Here is a 19552-nt window from a genome sequence, read left to right on the forward strand (position 1 = left end):
CGTAACCCAGAAGCCCTTGGCAAGAGGCGACAAGAAGTCAAAGTGGTCATATAGGGGTCTTGTAAAATCCTCTGTACCATCGAAAGTCTTTGACCTATAGACGACAGAGAAGGAAAGGTAGATGAATCCCGCTTGGTGAGATTAGCGCATGAACTATGTGTTGTAAAAGTTGGCAAAAGTGGACCCGGCGGAGGGAGGCTAATGAAAAGGGGAGAAGTATAAAGTCCCATAGTGAACTGTTTGGTAAAATTTGGCAAGAGAGAAACCAGCAGAGATATGCTCACGAAAAGGGGCGAGGCCTGAAGTACCCATGAATAGTGTGTTGATCGAAGTGAACCTAGCCACGGGGTGTCCATAGCGAGCTGTCTGTAAAAGTTGGCGAGGGTGAACCCAGCAGAGGGAAGCCGACAAAACTGTTGAAGCCTGAAGAACTGTTTAAAAAGACATTGAGATTCGTGAAAGTAAGAAAAGCCAGAGTGAACCCTGAAGGAGGGAGGCTAACGTCTGAAAGGGGACCCTGCCCAAAGGAGGGGGATCCGGGGTGGAAAGTTATCACCGAAAGTTAATTGAAAAAGGAACTGTTTAGTCAATTTGTTGAATTAGAGTTTGTAAAGGGTCTACTCCTAGAAGAGGGGCACCCAGAGGTGAAGCAATCACTCAAAATATAGGTGTTTGTTGGATACATCAGGCCTCGAAGGCAAGAGACTTTTTATTGAAAAGAGACTTAACCATCAAAGAACCTGATAGCTGAAATGGAACTGTTGGCTCATGCTGGGAAAGCGTGAGCGTGTGCTGTGCTCAGGAGATCCACCTTGTCCCGTGCTCAAAACGTGGGGAAGGGAGACCCTTGGCAATCGCATCCTGACTTAATATTTATGAACACTTCTTTCTTTATTGAAAACCCTACCCCACACTCTTTCTGTAATTAGTTGTAAGGATGTGGCAATAGGTTGTTTTAGTATCAGCCTTTTTATTTTGACACAACGCCACCAGGACTGCCTTATGTTTCATTTGATGGTCGAAGCTTGCTCCCATCTTAGATTTAGTTTAGGCATTTTTCCACCCTGCATTTATAGTTTAATAAACACCCTTGAACTGTGATCACTTGTTTTTGTCTTTACTGTTGCCACCATGTTTTCCTTACAGTGTGAAATTGTATAACCGGGTGGTGAGAATAAAAGAGGCACTTCCCCATTTACCCAATACAAAAAGATTAAAGCAACTACCTAAAGACCCAATTAGGGAAACAATGGAAAAGTAGCAGATCAGAAGCCTGAGACAGGTTGCTGCAAAAGACAGAGCAATCCTTGGCAGATGACTGTATTTGCTAGCTGACCCCAGGTTGGTCACTCTGTGGGACATGTATAAAATTAGTCAAAGAAGGTCATTATGGGGAAGAAATTGGGAGCAAGGAGATATGCTGCTCACTGCTCCCTTGCGAAAGAGGGTGACTGCTACCTGGACGGGTTACATTACCTGCTGGCAGTTTTCCAACAGAAACTCTGCAAGATTCCAGGCAAACACTACGCAACACAGAATAGTGTTGAGCAGGAAGTGGTGTCATAGCAAGCTTCTACCCCAGGGACCTGAAAGAAGGTAGCAGACCTAAGAACTGGCCTCTTCCTGAGAAGGAGAGACCATTGGCAGGAGGGTAACAATTTCGGCTGCCTGGCAAAGACTGTGATTGCGTTATACTCTTTGTATTTCAAAGGAATGAGTTTGTGTGAGTGGTGAGGAGAAAGTAAGCCACTAAAACAAACCCAAAGGCAAAGGGAAGGAGCGAGTACCCAGACCTATAAGAAAACCATAAGCTGAGAAGAAACCAAGAAACTGCGGTTAGGTTTAAAGAATCAAAAAGACTGTGCTGCTGTATGGGAAGAAAAGAGAAGGACTGGCATGGCATGGAAATGAAAGAAAAATACTTGGAGAGATCTGAGCAAGAAAGTGAAGGATCATGGAACGGTCTAGATAAAAACAGAAGATGACTGTGGAGCAGTCTAAAGAACACAAACAACTGTGTAGAAGCCTGGAAAGAGAAAGAAGAGAAAGCGTGTTTAGAGGTGTGGATTAGAAACTGAAAGGCCATGGAGAAGTCAAAGTTGTGAGTATTTTCTGTAGATATTTCCGAGAGAACTGTTTGTGTTTACTTTCAGACTAGTGCTGGACATGCATAGATTCGGTTTGTGGATTCTTGTGTTGGGCAGCATTTGGAAGATTCCTTTTATAAGTGTCGGGGTTGCCATGTAGCTAAAGCACTTGTTAAGAGTAGGGGAGACTTTTCTGCTGCTATCACCTTTAAACTTTGCTTTATAGAGTAGGGCATCACTGGAGGTACAGGGACCCGTTAAGACTAGGTTTGAGACTTTTATGTTTACTGAAAGCATCACCTCAAGGTGTTGGGAACACCTGAAAACCCCCATGCTTTGTTGTCCCATCCTCAACACTATGTCCATTCTACAAAAGTAATAGTTCCAAATGGATTTAAGGATGGAATGTGTCAGACGTAAAGGTAAGGCTATATGGTTTTTAAAATCACCTAGTACACATAGGTTGGCATTGAACCTTGTACATTTCGTAGATTGCACTTGGTTCCTCCACTGTAGATACATAACACAACAGGTTTATCTGTAAAGCGCACATTCACCCCTATAGGGGCATCTTGGCGCTGTTTACAGATAACAGATGTTTGTTACCCAACTCAATGGTTTTAATTTTATTGACCTCAGAAGCATGAAGGGCTGAGTAGATCTGTTGGGATTTGAACCTGTGACCATGAGGCTCGATTTTAATGTTTTTATAACATTTTATCTTCATGTGATCTTTTTATATATGATTTGATGTAAAATGTGATGGATACTACGTACATGTGTGTTGCACTTTATGTAAATTTAACATTTCTAAGAAATTATTTTAATGATGAAGCATAGCTGCCTTTGTGGAAACTTGGGATACCTTATCAGGGGATGCTTGGGTCAGGGACACGGCTCGCGGTCTGCGCATGGAGTTCTTCACGCAACCCTTTCAAGCCTTTCGCCCCACCCCTATAACAATGTCCGAATTAGACCGAATAGCATTAGACAGCGAAATACACAGCTTATATCGGAAGCGAGCAATTCGCCCCTGCTCAAGCCAAGGCGGTTTCTTCAGCCCCATATTTCTGGTTTGCAGAAAACAGACAGTGCGACCAGTGATAAATCTAAGAGCTCTCAATGATTTTATCATCTACCGTCACTTCAAGAGAACTAGCAAGGGTGATAGGTCTTCTATCCTCTTCCATTCCATTCAAGCAATATTTCCCGGTCCCCTTCATTACCGGGAACTTCAGAGACTGAAAGACCAACACCTAAGACGCAGCTTTTCCTACTCCCAGCTCTTGACACTCTCGCCACAAGCGAGAACAGAACTCAACTGGTGGCTCACGCACATGGAGGCCTGTAACGGCAGAGCCATTTTCGGACCTCCCCAGACATCGTCATCGAGTCAGATGCCAGTCGCTCCGGTTGGGGAGCGAGGTGCGGTCCAGTAGCTATGGGAGGAACTTGGTCCCCACAAAAGTTAGAGATGCACATAAACTACTTGGAGCTCCTCACGGACTCGTTCGCAGTGCGTTCTTTCACCAGAGACAGAGCGAGTTGCTGTATATTGCTGAAGATGGACAACATGTCCGCAGTAAGATACATCAATCATCCGGGTGGTACCAAATCGCGTCCTGTAGCGGAACTGGCCAAAGACTTTTGGCATTTCTGCTTGGAACACCGGATATCTGTCACAGCAGAATATCTTCCCGGTCTCAAGACTGTAGTGGCGGACTGGCACTCCCGTCATTACATCAACTCCAGCGACTGGAGGCATGTCAGAGACATTTTTCTCAGCCTTCAACAAATCTGGAGCACCATGTCCAAGGATCTCTTTGCCTCCCGCCTCAACACTCAACTTTCAGTGTTCTACAGCTGGAGACCAGATCCAACAGCCTCAGCAACAGACGCATTCCTGCAGCTCTGGATGGAGGGAATTCACTATGCATTTCCCCCCTTTACCATGATAGTGTGGACCATGGCGAAGACCCGTCGGGAGCAAACAGAGTTGGTCCTCATAGCCCCAGTTTGGTCTTCTCAGACCTGGTATCCAGTTCTTCTGGAAATTTCTACGGATTTTCCAATCTTTCTACCCCACTTCCCAGATCTTCTATTGGGTCCACTAGGACAACATCACCCCCTAATCATCAGCGGGTCCCTGACTGGCAGCTTGGAGGATTTCAGGGCGAGATGGAGAATCCCAGGAATGTCACTTTACGGCGACCAGTCTCATTGAGGAGAGCTGGGCCCCCGCTACCGTTAGGAGATACTCCAACTCCTGGAGCACCTGCAGGGCCTGGTGCCAAGATCGGGGTTTTCACCTGGTTTCAGCACCTATAGAAGAGATTCTGAACTTTCTAACCTCCATAGTAGAGAGAGGTCTTGCCTATAGGATGGTCAACTCCTACCGCTCAGCGATCTCAGCAGGCCACAAACTCGTGCAAGGGGCCGCAGCTGGGAAGCATCACCTTGTTTGCAGATTGTTGAAAGGCATTAGGCTTACTGTGCCGCCTCTGTCCTGTTATGACAAGCTTTGGGACGTCAACAGAGTACTTAACCTATTTCTCACATTGCCACCTAACGAAGAGTTGTCACGTATGGCTCTCTCTGGCAAGCTTACCACCTTGCTCTGCTTGGTTTCTTGCAGGAGAGTTTTGGACACCAGAGCTCTAGACCTAGCAGGCAGGACTTTTTCTCCTGAAGGTATTGTATTTCACATACGCAGAAGAACTAAATGTGATTCTAAAACTATCTCTTACCCCGCATTTAGAGAGCAACCCAAGCTTTGCTTAGTCAAATGTTTGAAGGCCTACGAAAAAGTAATGGCTCCTCTCAGAACCTCTCCTAGCGGTCAACTACTGATAGCTCCTTGCAAACCCCACATAGCAGTTTTGGCTCCTACTTTACCAAGTTGGGTACGTTGGACCCTAGCACAGGCAGGCATAGACACTCTTCAATTCGGCGCCCACTCCTTTAGAGGAGCCATGGCTTCCAAAGCTTTGCAAGTCAGTGTCCGTTTAGAGGACATCATGAGGATGGCCGATTAGGCAGGCAAATCCATTTTTAAACAGTTCTACCTGAAACCAGTAGAACAGCCTGCATCAGTTGTGGTAAGTAAGCTTTGAACAAGCATAATGTGAGCCTCCGGTCTTGACATAGAATAAAGATTTTCCATAATCACTTACCAGACAGTCTTAATTCTATTAAAGATACGGAGGCGAGCATTATCCCACCCAGTGAGAGAAAATAGTGACGCGTTTCACGCTTGAAAGTATACATTTGTATTACTATGGGTTATTGCAATTTGGAATTCATGTATGTTTCAGAATAATACACTGATTTTCTTTCCCGCCCCGCTAGGGGAACTAAGGTTGTCATACGCATGAAGTAATTCTGGTCTTGTCTCTCTCTCTCTCTCTCTTGACAGCGCCTGCAGACAAGTCCACCTGATCTGCAGATCGACTCTATTTTCTGCCCCAAGAGGACTACAGTTACATTTCTACTTACTGTTTTATGGACAGCCAAGTTCGCAGCCTTGAAAGAGGAAGTTGCATCATGTTCGGGACTGTTTATGCATGTCTATTGGAGGACTGATGTCACATGTGGGTGACCTGTGGATGATCTTTAGGAGGTCTCATGGGAAATGGAGTTCTTGTTTTTTCTTCAGAGACTCTTATGGACTTTTTGTGTAATTTCTTGTGTATTTGTTATATATTTTTTGGTGCACCTCTTTATTCATATTACTACTGCGCTCAGGGGCACACAAATATCTTGCGACTGAGCTTTCTTTACAAGTTCTAATAAAGAAAGAGAAGCATAATGCTCGACTCTGTGTCTTTAATAGAATTAAGACTTTCTGGTAAATTATTATGGAAAATCTTTATTCTTGTCTATGTCAGCACAGTCTGCAACACAGCACTTCTCCTGCCAGAACGAGAAGGAAAACAGGTAGACATACTGTCATGGCCACTGGTCATGGGCCAGTTACTTCACATCCTGTAGGGTCCCAATGGACCCAGTCTTGGCTCCTTTGGCACCAAGCTCATTATAAAGTGTGCTTTGCACACAGACTATTGAAGTCACGTGCATCTGGACAGGGCGGGGCCCTAGCAATGCATGGAAGGCACGTGCAGAAGGCAGGAAGAGTGGCAAGGTGGGGCCTCAGGGCGGGGCCTAAAGGGAGTGGCTGGGGCCAGGTTATATAAGCCGGCCCCACCTGCATGCTGGCGCTTTGCGTTAGTCTGCTAGAGCAGCGTAACGCTTACCGCCGTTCAGAAGACCTTACCTGTTTCAGCACGTGTATCCTCAGACTCCAGAACCCTCCAGCATCTTACTTTGAGTCAGCTGCGCCATCGCTGGAAGCACTGCCACCGCTTCACTTCTGCCGCTACGCACGCATCTTACCTGAGTCAGCCGCATCATCGCTGGGATCGCTGCTATCGCTTCACTTCTCCAACTACGCACGCCTCTTACCTGAGTCAGCCGCATCATCGCTGGAAGCACTGCCACCGCTTCCCCTTCTGCAGCCACCTGCATATCTTACCTGGATCTGCAGCTCCTCGAGGGTGCCGCCCGGCATCCTTACCAGTCCTTAACTTCCATCAACACGGGATCTTCTTCCGACACCCCATCCTCAAGGATCTTCATCTCCGGTCGCCTGTAGGAGTTCGGAAACCGCCCATCAAGCACCGATCAGCTGCACCTGCAAAGGGAAAGGAAACACAAGGTTAGCACTTGCATAGATTTTTATACTCTAAGCAGCGAGCTTCAGGTAGAGGCCACTTACCTCTGGTAGCTCCTCCGGAGAGACTTTGTCATCACACCTTCCTGGGTCATCTTCATACCTAAGGGAGAAAGAAAGGACAATAAAGGGTTACGGACAATAATCATGGAGGAAGATTAACACAATCAATACGAACAATAATCATAGTTACAAAACCTACCTTCAAGACGCACTGGTCGCAGCTGGTCTGGACCTTCACGCCAAGGACCAGTGACACAACTGGGTCCATTTACAGCACCCCTGCTGGAAGAAAGCAGGACGGAGAGCTCATCTTTCAATCAAAACAGGTGAGCCTGCATGGGCAAACTCTTGCTCACAACCTTCTGGCACGAAAGGGTTGAGGGGAATCCTTGCGTCACCCCACCATTTTCACCCTCTCCCAGCCTCTCTCAGGAGCAGAACCAGTATCCTGGGTCCTCGATAATGCAGTGGCTGGGGGAGAGAGGTGATCTACTGGAGCCAGGTCCAGGGAGGGCTCCAACCGCGCCCCAATGCCCCGCGGAGACCAGGTGAGCGCAACAGAACGCAAAACCTCTTCAAAACTCTGCCTGGGCGTTATGTATGCTTCAGAGACTGACCAGTTGGCCGAATTGTTGGGGGAACTACGAGCTGAAGTACATGCCTCCAGACGAGAGACTAATTCTTTAAGAAGGGATCTTCTTGTTGCACGAGAAAGAACCGACGAACTGGCAAGGCAGGTACTTCAAACACATGCAGGGCAAGTCTCATTACCTGGAATCGCCCCAACCCCTTTGCCACCATCACCACCAGTGCGAGTGGTGCTCCCAGGGGCTGTACCGTTTACCGGCGACCCCAACAAATATGCAATATTTATGAATCAGTGTCACCTGCACTTTATGCGCTGTCCAGGGTCTTTCCCGAACAACATTTCCAGAGTGGCCTTCGTACTTTCGTATTTAGGAGGCAGTGCTGCAGACTGGTCAATACCATTGGTCGATCAGGATGACCCAGTACTCCACAACTTTGGGAGGTTCCAACAGGAAATGGAAAAGTTGTTTGCGACACTCTCCCAAGGACAAGCTCTGGATAATGAACTATTGTCTCTAAGACAGGGAAATCAGGGATTATTGACATATACAGCCACCTTTAATTGCCTCATTGCACAAACCAACTGGCCCAAAGAAAAAAGGACCACATTATTCTATCGAGGACTACGTGGGGAATTAAAGGAAGTGCAAGCCCAAGTGATCAATCCTCCTGAAGGTTGTACAGAGTACATTAATCTGATGTTGCAACTGGATCATAGATTACAAGACCGGAAATTAGATCGCACAAGAACTGAAGGCAGAACAGTCTACATGCGAACCAGGGATAACCACGTCAAGGCCCATGACGTGGCTGAACCCAGGGGGTTACGGGGCCCCATATCTAAGGCAGAGAGGGAAAAAAGGAGGCAACAACAGCTTTGTTTATATCTTGGCAAGGCTGGACACTTTCTGCGACCCCCCCCAGGAAAACTGTAGGTGCAACGGACAATAACGATAACGAGCAAGGCCAGGCTTCGGCTCTGGAAAACTCCAGTGCCCGACATGGGTAGGGGTCCCCTTGTCGAGCAAAATAAAGAAAGCAGTTCAGACCTCGCACCTAGTCATTCCGGTACTTATAGTCCACCCTCAGCAACCATCAAGGGTACACACCTTGGAGGCGTATATTGACAGTGGAGCAGTTGGTAACTATATTGATCAGGATCTAGCTGCATGAATAGGTGTAACGCTCACCTGATTCCCGTAGAGGCGCCGGTCTTGACTGGGCGTATACCGTATCTTCTAAGGTGATGTGTAACACACGGCTGGCTCTTTGGGCTGGACCCCTGTGCACTGTATGTCTGACTTGAAGGGTAAGGTGTCTGCAGATAGAAAATATGGGATTAATGAACTGGGTTATTGAATGTCTCTCTCTTCTTCCCTTTCTCTTCTCCTGTAGGACCCCAAAGGTTAACGCGCTCACCTTAAGTAAGTGAACGCCGTGCTCTCCATCTGCTTCGGAGCAGGGTGCTGAAACCAGTTTCCTCACTGGATAAGGGAAGCAGGCCTCTTGACTTCAGAGGACTGCTGTCCGTCGTTTTCTTCACGCACGGTAAGTTTCGAGTAATTCAAATGTCTTTAAAAGTCTTTAGTAATGTTGTATCTTGTTTTGCAGGGTTTCGGGGATGGCGAAGATGGAGCCCGTGTGATGAATAGAAGCGACTTGAAGCACGTAAGTAAGCGCTTGCTGCCTGCTTCACGGCGCGCTCTAACTGTCTTTTTCCTTTGCAGGTATAAGTTCGGAGTGGCTGCAGGGTGCCGGAATACCCACTGGGTTAGATGCGAAAGGAGTAATGGCTCGTGAGTATTTAAGTTCCCCAAAGTCTTTAAACGCACCGTGTTTTATCTTTCAGATGCGGGATGCAGCGCCGAAGACCTCCGGAGCGTGCGCAGAATTGGTAAGCTTTTGTCTTCAGATGCCGGAATACAGTGCGAGGCGATGATGACAGCCGATGGATCAGGTAAAATGAGCGCTGTCACTGAAGACCGTAATGCTAACCTGTTCTTTCTTGTCTTTATAGGTGTTGCTGAAGACTGGATTCAGGATGGTAAGCCTTTTTCCTTAGGCCCAGGATCAGATGCAGAAGACACGATGAGCGTTCTGCTGCAGAGGATGCAGAATAACACAAAGCAAGATTCATCCATCGGGTGTGGTTTAAATAGCCTCCTGTAGTGCTTAGGTGTCTCCTTCCACAGCCACGCCTAGGAAAGAAAAGAGTCCCTGCTTTCCAGAAGACTTCCAGGGTTCTGAACCTAGGGAGTGGCTCCTGCCCCACCCAACAGGAAAAGTAGTCCCGAACAGAAGAGGATCAGAGGCTCAACTGGCAGGTAAGTAAGCAGCATGGTCTGCCGCAGGTAAGTCCACCCAAGCATTATGAGCCCGGCGCTTCCAGCGCTGGGACTGGGCACATTTATGAGCCTGGCGCCACCGGCGCCAGGACAGAGTCCAAAAGGTCCCAATTGGTACCGGCTGGCGCTCGGAACCTGGGTTATGGGTCTGCTTCCAAGGGAGTTGGGCAAGTCCTGACCTCTTGGAAGCAGAGATCATGACAGTACCCCCCCTCAAGGCCCCTCCCAAACCGGGCTTCTCCGGGGGTTTGGGTTTGTCAGGAAATGTTCGATGAAATTTTTTGATTAGGCGAGGAGCGTGGACATATTCAGCAGGTTCCCAGGATCTCTCTTGGGGGCCGTAGCCTTTCCAGTCAATTAGGTAAAATAGTTTAGATTTGGAGATCTTGGAGTCCAGAATGCTTTTGACTTCAAACTCGAGTTCTCCATCAACTAGGATAGGTTTTGGAGATTTAGTTAGTCGGGTTTGAGGTTGCACGGGTTTTAATAGAGAGACGTGGAAGACCGGATGAATCTTCATGTGCGGGGGCAAGTCCAACTTGACCGCTACTGGGTTTACTATGGTAGTGATGGAATAGGGACCAAGGTATCTTGGGTTGAATGTACGTGGCCCTTTTAGAGGTAGATATTTGGTAGATAACCAGACTTGATCCCCTACTTGATATTGAGGGGCTTCCTTCCGATGTTGATCTGCTCCTTTCTTGTATTGTTCTTTAGCCCTTTGAAGGTGAGAAACAGCTTCCTTAAAGGCTTGGGTGATTGTAGCATGCAGGTATTCTACTGCTGGTGTTTCAAGATCTTGGAGGGGATCCAACTCCGAGGTTCGAGGGTGACTGCCGTATAAAAGAAAAAACGGGGTTTTCCCAGTTCCCGAATGGACAGAGTTATTGTAGGCATATTCGGCTATCCAAAGTATGTCTTTCCAAGTTTTTTCAGTTTGTTGCAGCATGCAGCGTAAATACTGTTCCAGAGTTTGATTGGTCCTCTCGGTTTGTCCGTCGGTCTGAGGGTGGTGACTGGTCGATAGTCTCACATCAATTTGAGCCGACCGACAGCAACTTCGCCAAAAATGAGAAATAAATTGACTACCACGATCCGATATTAGAACCGAAGGAAAACCGTGCAGTCGGACGATGTTTTCCAGAAATTCACGGGCCAGAGTTGCTGCTGTTGGCAAGCCTTTGAGCGGAATGAAATGCGCCATCTTGGAGAATAAGTCCACGATTACTAGAATCGTATTGTATCCGGAGCATGGAGGTAGATCGGTGATGAAGTCCATAGAAAGCGTATGCCAAGGGCGAGGTGGGATGTCAATAGGGCGTAAGAGGCCTGCTGGTCTTTCCTTTTGACTCTTGTTTTGGGCGCATACTCCACAGGACATTATAAAGTCTCTGATATCTTTTTTCCAAGACGGCCACCAGAAGTAGCGCTTGATCTTTTCTGCAGTCTTGGTCATACCAGGATGTCCTTCCATTAAAGAATCGTGATAACAAGAGATTACTTTTTTCTGTAAATCTGTGCTGGGCAGATATAATCGTTCTTGGAAATACAACAAGTTGTCCTTTACTGCAAAGTCCTTTCCCTTTAAAGGCCAATTCTGTATGTCTGCTGGAGTTACAAGTTGCCTGGCTTTATCCTTAACTTCCTCTATGGATTGTGTGGCGATTACACCCAGGATTCTTTGTTCGGGAATGATAGGTACAGGTTTAGGGTTGATCAAGTGTTCTTCCACTCCCATTCGAGAAAGGGCATCGGCTTTACCGTTTTTTGTACCGGGTCGATAGGTAATTATAAAGTCAAATTCGGCAAAGAATAGTGCCCAACGAAGTTGTCTAGAGGATTGGGCTTTTGCAGTTTTCAAATATTGCAGGTTTCGGTGATCCGTAATCACAGTAACGGTGTGTCGGGCCCCCAGCAGATAATGCCGCCAAGCCTTAAAAGCAGACTTGATAGCCAGAAGTTCCTTGTCGGTAATCGTGTAATTGATTTCAGGAGGCGAGAATTTGCGGGACCAAAATGCCACAGGATGCAACTGATTGGTTACCGGGTCCTTTTGTGATAGAACTGCCCCCATGGCAAGGCTTGAAGCATCAGTTTCCACGATGTAGGGGAGTTCGGGGTGAGGGTGTTTTAAGATTGGTGCAGAGATAAATTTAGTCTTCAAATCCTGGAAAGCTTGTTCCACCTCGGTAGACCATTCAAAACGTTTGTTTTTCTTTAACAAGGCAGTGATGGGCTGGACTATTCGAGAGAGAAAATTCGGGGATAAACCTACGGTAAAAGTTAGCGAAGCCTAACATGCTTTGCACACCTTTTACGGAGGATGGTGATGGCCATTTGAGAATTGCATCGACCTTCTTTGAATCCATACGTACTCCACTAGGTGATAATAGGAATCCCAAGAATTCAACTTCAGTCACGTTGAAAACACATTTTTCCAACTTAGCGAAAAGTTTGTGTTGACGCAATCTTTCGAGGACCATTTTTACGTGTTTCCGATGTTCAGATTCCGATGAAGAATAAACGAGGATGTCGTCAATGTAAACAACAACATACACATCTATGAGCTCTCTGAGGACATCGTTCATAAAATATTGAAAGGCGGCCGGGGCATTGCAAAGTCCAAAGGGCATGACCTGATATTCAAATAGCCCATATTTGGTGCGGAAGGCCGTCTTCCATTCATCGCCCTCCTTTATTCGAACCAAATGGTAGGCTCCTCTAAGGTCCAACTTTGTATATATGCATGCTTTTCTGACCTGGTCCAAGAGTTCAGGGATCAAAGGTAACGGATATCTATTCTTGACGGTGATCTGGTTCAGGGAGCGATAATCTATACAAGTTCTAAGCTCTCCTTCCTTTTTTGGAACGAAGAACAAAGCTGAAGAAGCAGGGGACTTGGAAGGACGAATAAACCCATTTGCCAGGTATTGATCCAGGTATTGACGAAGGGGAAGGTTCTCAGGCTCGGTGAGGGCATAAATTCTACTACAAGGAGGAGTAGATCCAGGTATCAGGTCTATCTGGCAGTCATAAGACCTATGAGGAGGTAGAGAGTTAGCCTGATCCTTCCGGAAAACATCTTGGTATTCTTGGTATTCGGGAGGTAACTGGGGAGTCGTCTCTGAAGAAGTAGCTGCCAGTGCAACACCAGGTGGAGGATGACAAGTAGAGACACATTCTGGAAACTGGACCGTTCTTGCTCGCCAATCGATCAGAGGATTGTGTTTCTCTAACCAAGGAATTCCTAGAATAACCTGAAACTGAGGGGCCTTGATCACATCGAACACGATCTTCTCATGGTGTCCATCTTGACTTACGAGCGTCACTTCTTGAGTGGTATGCGTTACTGGTCCGGAGGCTATCTCCGTTCCATCCACCGTAGTGATGACGTCCTTTACAGCCTTGGGACAAAGAGTTAGATTCATCCTCAAAACCATTGCATGATCCACATAATTGCCGATGGCACCGCTGTCGACGTAAGCTTCAATTGCATGTAATCGATCCGGATTATCAGGGCTAATGAGGACCATAGGTATCACGAAATGCGAGGTCACGGAACTGGTTTTCACGCTCGGCAAGAGGACCTCTATTCTTGTCGGGCGAGGTCGTTTCCCTGCTCAGAGTTTGTAACTTTGGTAACTGCAGCTCCTACTGCCTTCTTGGCAGGTTTCACCGGACATTCTCGAAGAAAGTGCCCTGAGTTTCCGCAATAGAGGCATAATTGCAACTGTTTTCTTCTTTCCTGCTCCTTTTGTGTTAGAGGATCTTTCAGGCCCCCTATTTGCATGGGTTCCCCAGAGTCTACTCCTTTGGAAGGAGTTGGCGGTTTGGAAAATACTCGAGCATCAAACTTGGAACGATCAGCCTTCCTGTTCTGCAGTCTGTGATCTATTTGAACAACTAAATCTATATAGTCCGAACAATCCTGTGGGGGATTCACTACTTGGGCTAACACATCTTTGAGCTCTCCACGTAGACCTCTATAAAACAGCGTAATCCTTTTGTCCTCAGGCCATTGAGTTTCCACTATCAGTCTGTTGAAAGATGCAATATAAGCCAAAAGGTCTTGATTACCTTGTCGCAACGAAAGAAGCTCATTGTCCAAAGCCTGCCCCTGTGAATGTCTTGCGAAAAGTTTTTCCATACTGAGCTGAAAAGCTTGAAAATCATGGAGGACCGGATCATCTTGATTTACTAGAGGGATCGACCAGTCTGCCGCATTACCACTAAGGTACGAAAGCACGAAAGCTACTTTAGCCTGATCAGTTGGAAATGCTGCTGGCCGGCATAAGAAATGCAACCGACACTGATTGATAAATACTGCAAACCTCTTTGGGTCACCAGAAAATCGTTCGGGCGGAGCCAGAGGTACATTCCCAGGTAGGTTGATCTGCACTGGACTCATAGAGGATGTAGAAGGAAGATTTCCCCCAGATGCGGGTAACGGGGTCTGTCCGGCTTGTGACTGTAGCAATTGCCTAGCGAGATCATCTGTTCGCTCCTTGGAAATAATCAGTTCCCTTTTTAGAGCGTTGGTTTCCTGACGGGCTGCATGCACTTCTGCCCTTAGTTCCCCAAGCAACTGGGCTAGCTGGTCGGTATCCGAGGTTTCCATAGCGCCTGGACGGGAGTTTTGTGGTAGGCTTTGTGTTCTGTAACGCTCACCTGATTCCCGTAGAGGCGCCGGTCTTGACTGGGCGTATACCGTATCTTCTAAGGTGATGTGTAACACACGGCTGGCTCTTTGGGCTGGACCCCTGTGCACTGTATGTCTGACTTGAAGGGTAAGGTGTCTGCAGATAGAAAATATGGGATTAATGAACTGGGTTATTGAATATGTCTCTCTTCTCCCCTTTCTCTTCTCCTGTAGGACCCTAAAGGTTAACGCGCTCACCTTAAGTAAGTGAACGCCGTGCTCTCCATCTGCTTCGGAGCAGGGTGCTGAAACCAGTTTCCTCACTGGATAAGGGAAGCAGGCCTCTTGACTTCAGAGGACTGCTGTCTGTCGTTTTCTTCACGCACGGTAAGTTTCGAGTAATTCAAATGTCTTTAAAAGTCTTTAGTAATGTTGTATCTTGTTTTGCAGGGTTTCGGCGATGGCGAAGATGGAGCCCGTGTGATGAATAGAAGCGCCTTGAAGCACGTAAGTAAGCGCTTGCTGCCTGCTTCACGGCGCGCTCTAACTGTCTTTTTCCTTTGCAGGTATAAGTTCGGAGTGGCTGCAGGGTGCCGGAATACCCACTGGGTTAGATGCGAAAGGAGTAATGGCTCGTGAGTATTTAAGTTCCCCAAAGTCTTTAAACGCACCTTGTTTTATCTTTCAGATGCGGGATGCAGCGCCGAAGACCTCGGAGCGTGCGCAGAATTGGTAAGCTTTTGTCTTCAGATGCCGGAATGCAGTGCGAGGCGTTGATGACAGCCGATGGATCAGGTAAAATGAGCGCTGTCACTGAAGACCGTAATGCTAACCTGTTCTTTCTTGTCTTTATAGGTGTTGCTGAAGACTGGATTCAGGATGGTAAGCCTTTTTCCTTAGGCCCAGGATCAGATGCAGAAGACACGATGAGCGTTCTGCTGCAGAGGATGCAGAATAACACAAAGCAAGATTCATCCATCGGGTGTGGTTTAAATAGCCTCCTGTAGTACTTAGGTGTCTCCTTCCACAGCCACGCCTAGGAAAGAAAAGAGTCCCTGCTTTCCAGAAGAGTTCCAGGGTTCTGAACCTAGGGAGTGGCTCCTGCCCCACCCAACAGGAAAAGTAGTCCCGAACAGAAGAGGATCAGAGGCTCAACTGGCAGGTAAGTAAGCAGCATGGTCTGCCGCAGGTAAGTCCACCCAAGCATTATGAGCCCGGCGCTTCCAGCGCTGGGACTGGGCACATTTATGAGCCTGGCGCCACCGGCGCCAGGACAGAGTCCAAAAGGTCCCAATTGGTACCGGCTGGCGCTCGGAACCTGGGTTATGGGTCTGCTTCCAAGGGAGTTGGGCAAGTCCTGACCTCTTGGAAGCAGAGATCATGACAATAGGCCTTCCTCTTCAGCATAAATCGCAGGCAGAAAACGTAACTTCAGTGGATGGCTCTCAACTATCCTCTGGACCAGTAACGCAACACACCGAAAAAGTTATGCTGATATGTCAGGACGGTCATTGAGAAGACATCTCTTTTGATCTTATTGGAGCACCACAGTTGCAGATGATCCTAGGAATGCCGCGGCTGGAGACCCATAATCCCAGAATAGACTGGAAAACACAAGTGCTGACTTTTCTGCAAGAATGGGCCAAAACCTGTTATCCTAAGAACTTGCAGAAACCCAAATCCAAAGCAAAGGCACTTCTGGCTCTTGCGAGCACCTTACCCCCGGAATATCTGGACTATCAGGACATATTCCAAAAGGAACAAGCAAATACATTGCCCCCGCATAGATCATATGACCGCCAGATTGACCTGATACCCAGGGCTCAAATCCCATGCAGTCGAATATATGCCTTGACAGAGCAAGAAAATCAACACCTACAAACCTACCTAGATCAGTACCTGGTGAACGGATTTGTTCATCTATCTAAGTCCCCTGCATCCTCAGCGCTGTTCTTCGTACCCAAGAAGGAAGAAGATCTCAGAACGTGCATCGATTACAGGGCTTTGAACCAAATTACGGTTAAAAATAGGTATCCTCTACCACTCATCCCAAAACAGCTCGACCAGGTAAAGAGCGCTCGGATCTACACAAAGCTAGACCTGCGGGGGGCTTATCACCTCATATGAGTTAAAAGTGGCGACGAGTGGAAAACAGCATTTCAGACCAAATATGGACTTTTTGAGTATCAGGTGATGCCCTTCGGGTTATGCAATGCACCAGCGGCATTTCAGTTCTTTATGAACGATGTACTTCACAAACTATTGGATGTCTGTGTTCTTGTTTACATCGACGATATCCTCATCTATTAGCAGTCCAAAGAAGATCAAGTGGGCCATGTAAAAGCTGTGCTGGAAAATCTCTGTCAGCACTGATTGTTTGCCAAACTGGAAAAATATTTCTTCCACGTCACGGAGGTCGAATTTTTGGGATTTATGCTTACTGCACAGGGTGTTTTCGAATGGACACATGCAAGGTTGAGGCTATCCTCAAATGCTCTTCCCCAACCTCCACCAAAGGGGTACAAAGCATGTTGGGATTTGCTAATTTTACAGACGGTTCATACCACAATTCTCTCAGATCGTCCATCTGATCACATCCCTTCTAAAGAAGAATAAGAAATTCTTATGATCCGCCGAAGAAGAGAGCGCTATTCAGGAATTGAAACAATCCTTCACCTCGGGCCTGTACGTCGACGTCCTCGACCAGATGTACCCTATCTGGTTGAAATGGACGCTTCCAGTATTGCCATGGGAGCTGTGCTATCGCAAAAGGAACCTGAGACGGGGCAACTCCATCCCATAGCATTTTGGTCTCGCAAATTTTCAGCACCCGAAAAGAAAGAACCTTGCAATTACCGACAAAGAACTCTTGGCAATGAAAGGAGCCTTCAAGACCTGGAGACACTACCTGTTAGGGGCCAAACACACAGTTACTGTTATTCCTGATCACCGTAATCTACAACATTTAAAAACAGCTAAAGCTCAGTCCTCACGTCAACTCCGCTGGGCTTTATTCTTTGCGGAGTACGATTTTATAATAACCTATCTACAAGGAATGCGTAACGGAAAGGCAGACGCCCTATCGAGAATGGGAGATGACCAAGATGCCTTCAATCCAGTCGACTCCATTGCCATTATTCCCGAAGAACAGATTCAACACCAGATCACCGTAACTAACTGCTGGGAAGACTTAAAAATTGATCCCCTAAGTCAGATGGACCAGACTGCCCAAAAGGAATGGTTGAGCATGGTTTCCCATCTGTACTGGTTTCTGACCGGGGAACTCAGTTTGTTTCGGCCTTTTGGAAAAGATGTTGTAAGATACCCCAAATTGACCTCTGTCTTTCTACGAGTCATCACCCCCAAACCGATGGTCAAACGGAAAGGACGAAGCAGACGCTGTAACAATACCTGAGATGTATGTTGCAACAAACAGGAGAGGCCTGGAAAAACACTCTCTGGTTAAGCCAGGCTATATAAGCTGGCCCCACCCGCATGCTGGTGATTTGCGTTAGTCTGCTAAAGCAGCGTAACGCTTACCGCCGTTCAGAAGACCTTACCTGTTTCAGCACGTGAATCCTCAGACTCCGGAACCCTCCAGCATCTTACCTTGAGTCAGCCGCGCCATTGCTGGAAGCACTGCCACTTCTTCACTTCTGCAGCTACGCACGCATTTTACCAGAGTGAGCCGCATCATCGCTGGGAGCGCTGCCATCACTTCACATCTGCAACTACGCGTGCCTCTTACCTGAGTAAGCCACGCCATCGCTGGAAGCACAGCCACCGCTTCACTTCTGCAGCTACACGCATATCTTACCTGGATCTGCAGCCCCTTGAGGGTGCCGCCCGGCATCCTTACCAGCCCCGAACTTCCATCAACACGGGATCTTCTTCCGATGCCCCATCCTCGAGGATCTTCATCTCTGGTCGCCTGTAGGAGTTTAGAAACTGCCCATCAAGCACCGATCAGCTGCACCTGCAAAGGGAAAGGAAACACAAGGTTAGCACTTGCATAGACTTTCATACTCTAAGCAGCGAGCTTCAGGTAGAGGCCACTTACCTCTGGTAGCTCCTCCACAGTAGACTTTGTCATCACACCTTCCTGGGTCATCTTCATACCTAAGGGAGAAAGAAAGGATAAAAAAGGGTTACAGACAATAATCATGGAGGAAGATTAACACAATCAATACGAACCATAATCATAGTTACAAAACTTACTTTCAAGACGGAATGGTCGCAGCCAGTCTAGACCTTCACGCCAAGGACCAGTGATGCAACTGGGTCCATCTAGAGCGCCCCTGCTGGAAGAAAGCAGGATGGAGAGCTCATCTTTCAATCAAAACAGGTGAGCCTGCATGGGCAAACTCTTGCTCACAAACTTCTGGCACAAAAGGGCTGAGGGGAATCCTGACACACCACGCCATTTTCACCGTCTCTCATCCTCTCTCAGGAGCAGAACCAGTATCCTGGGTCCTCGATAACACAGTGGCTGGGGAAGAGAGCTGATCTACGGGAGCCAGGTCCAGGGAGGATGCCAACCGCGCCCCAATGCCCCGCGGAGACCAGGTGAGCGTAACACATACAATGGTGATAATTTATGGTTGTTCAGACACTTCCTGGTGAACTGCACACAAAACATCCCCCAGAACAAATATAGTAGCCGTGCAGTGAGCAACTTCAAAAGCATGTTTTCTTCATTATATACTGTCTCCAATATGTGCAAACTCCTACTACTTTCAATTACCTTCCTGATCACTTCTACCTTTTTCAAGCTCTTCAGACCTGCATGCCACTAACTTGGGAGAACCTTTCAGAAATTCAACACATACTTTTGCTGTTCTTTGTTCTATAGCCGGCCAGAAGACTGTAAACTGCCTGCTCTCCGTATGCAATTTGAAATTAATATCTGTTTCAGGTGATACAATCTCTTCATATTTGAACTTTCCTCAAAACAGCCTTCTTCTTACTACACTATACCCTGCTCCTTTGCCTTCCCATGAGAATAATCTGCCCCCTATCCAACCTATTCAAACATTGCAACTGGGGTCTGCAAAGGCCAGAATTTTGAATCTGAGCCAATTCCAAATCACAAATCAGGGGTTGACCCTGGGGCAGAGATAAAGGATTGGGAGGCACTGTTGGGTGACGTCACCTACCAGAC

The sequence above is a fragment of the Ambystoma mexicanum genome, chromosome 3q (assembly GCF_040938575.1).
Source record: "Ambystoma mexicanum isolate Mex_15411 chromosome 3q, UKY_AmexF1_1, whole genome shotgun sequence".
NCBI classification, from domain to species: Eukaryota; Metazoa; Chordata; class Amphibia; order Caudata; family Ambystomatidae; genus Ambystoma; species Ambystoma mexicanum.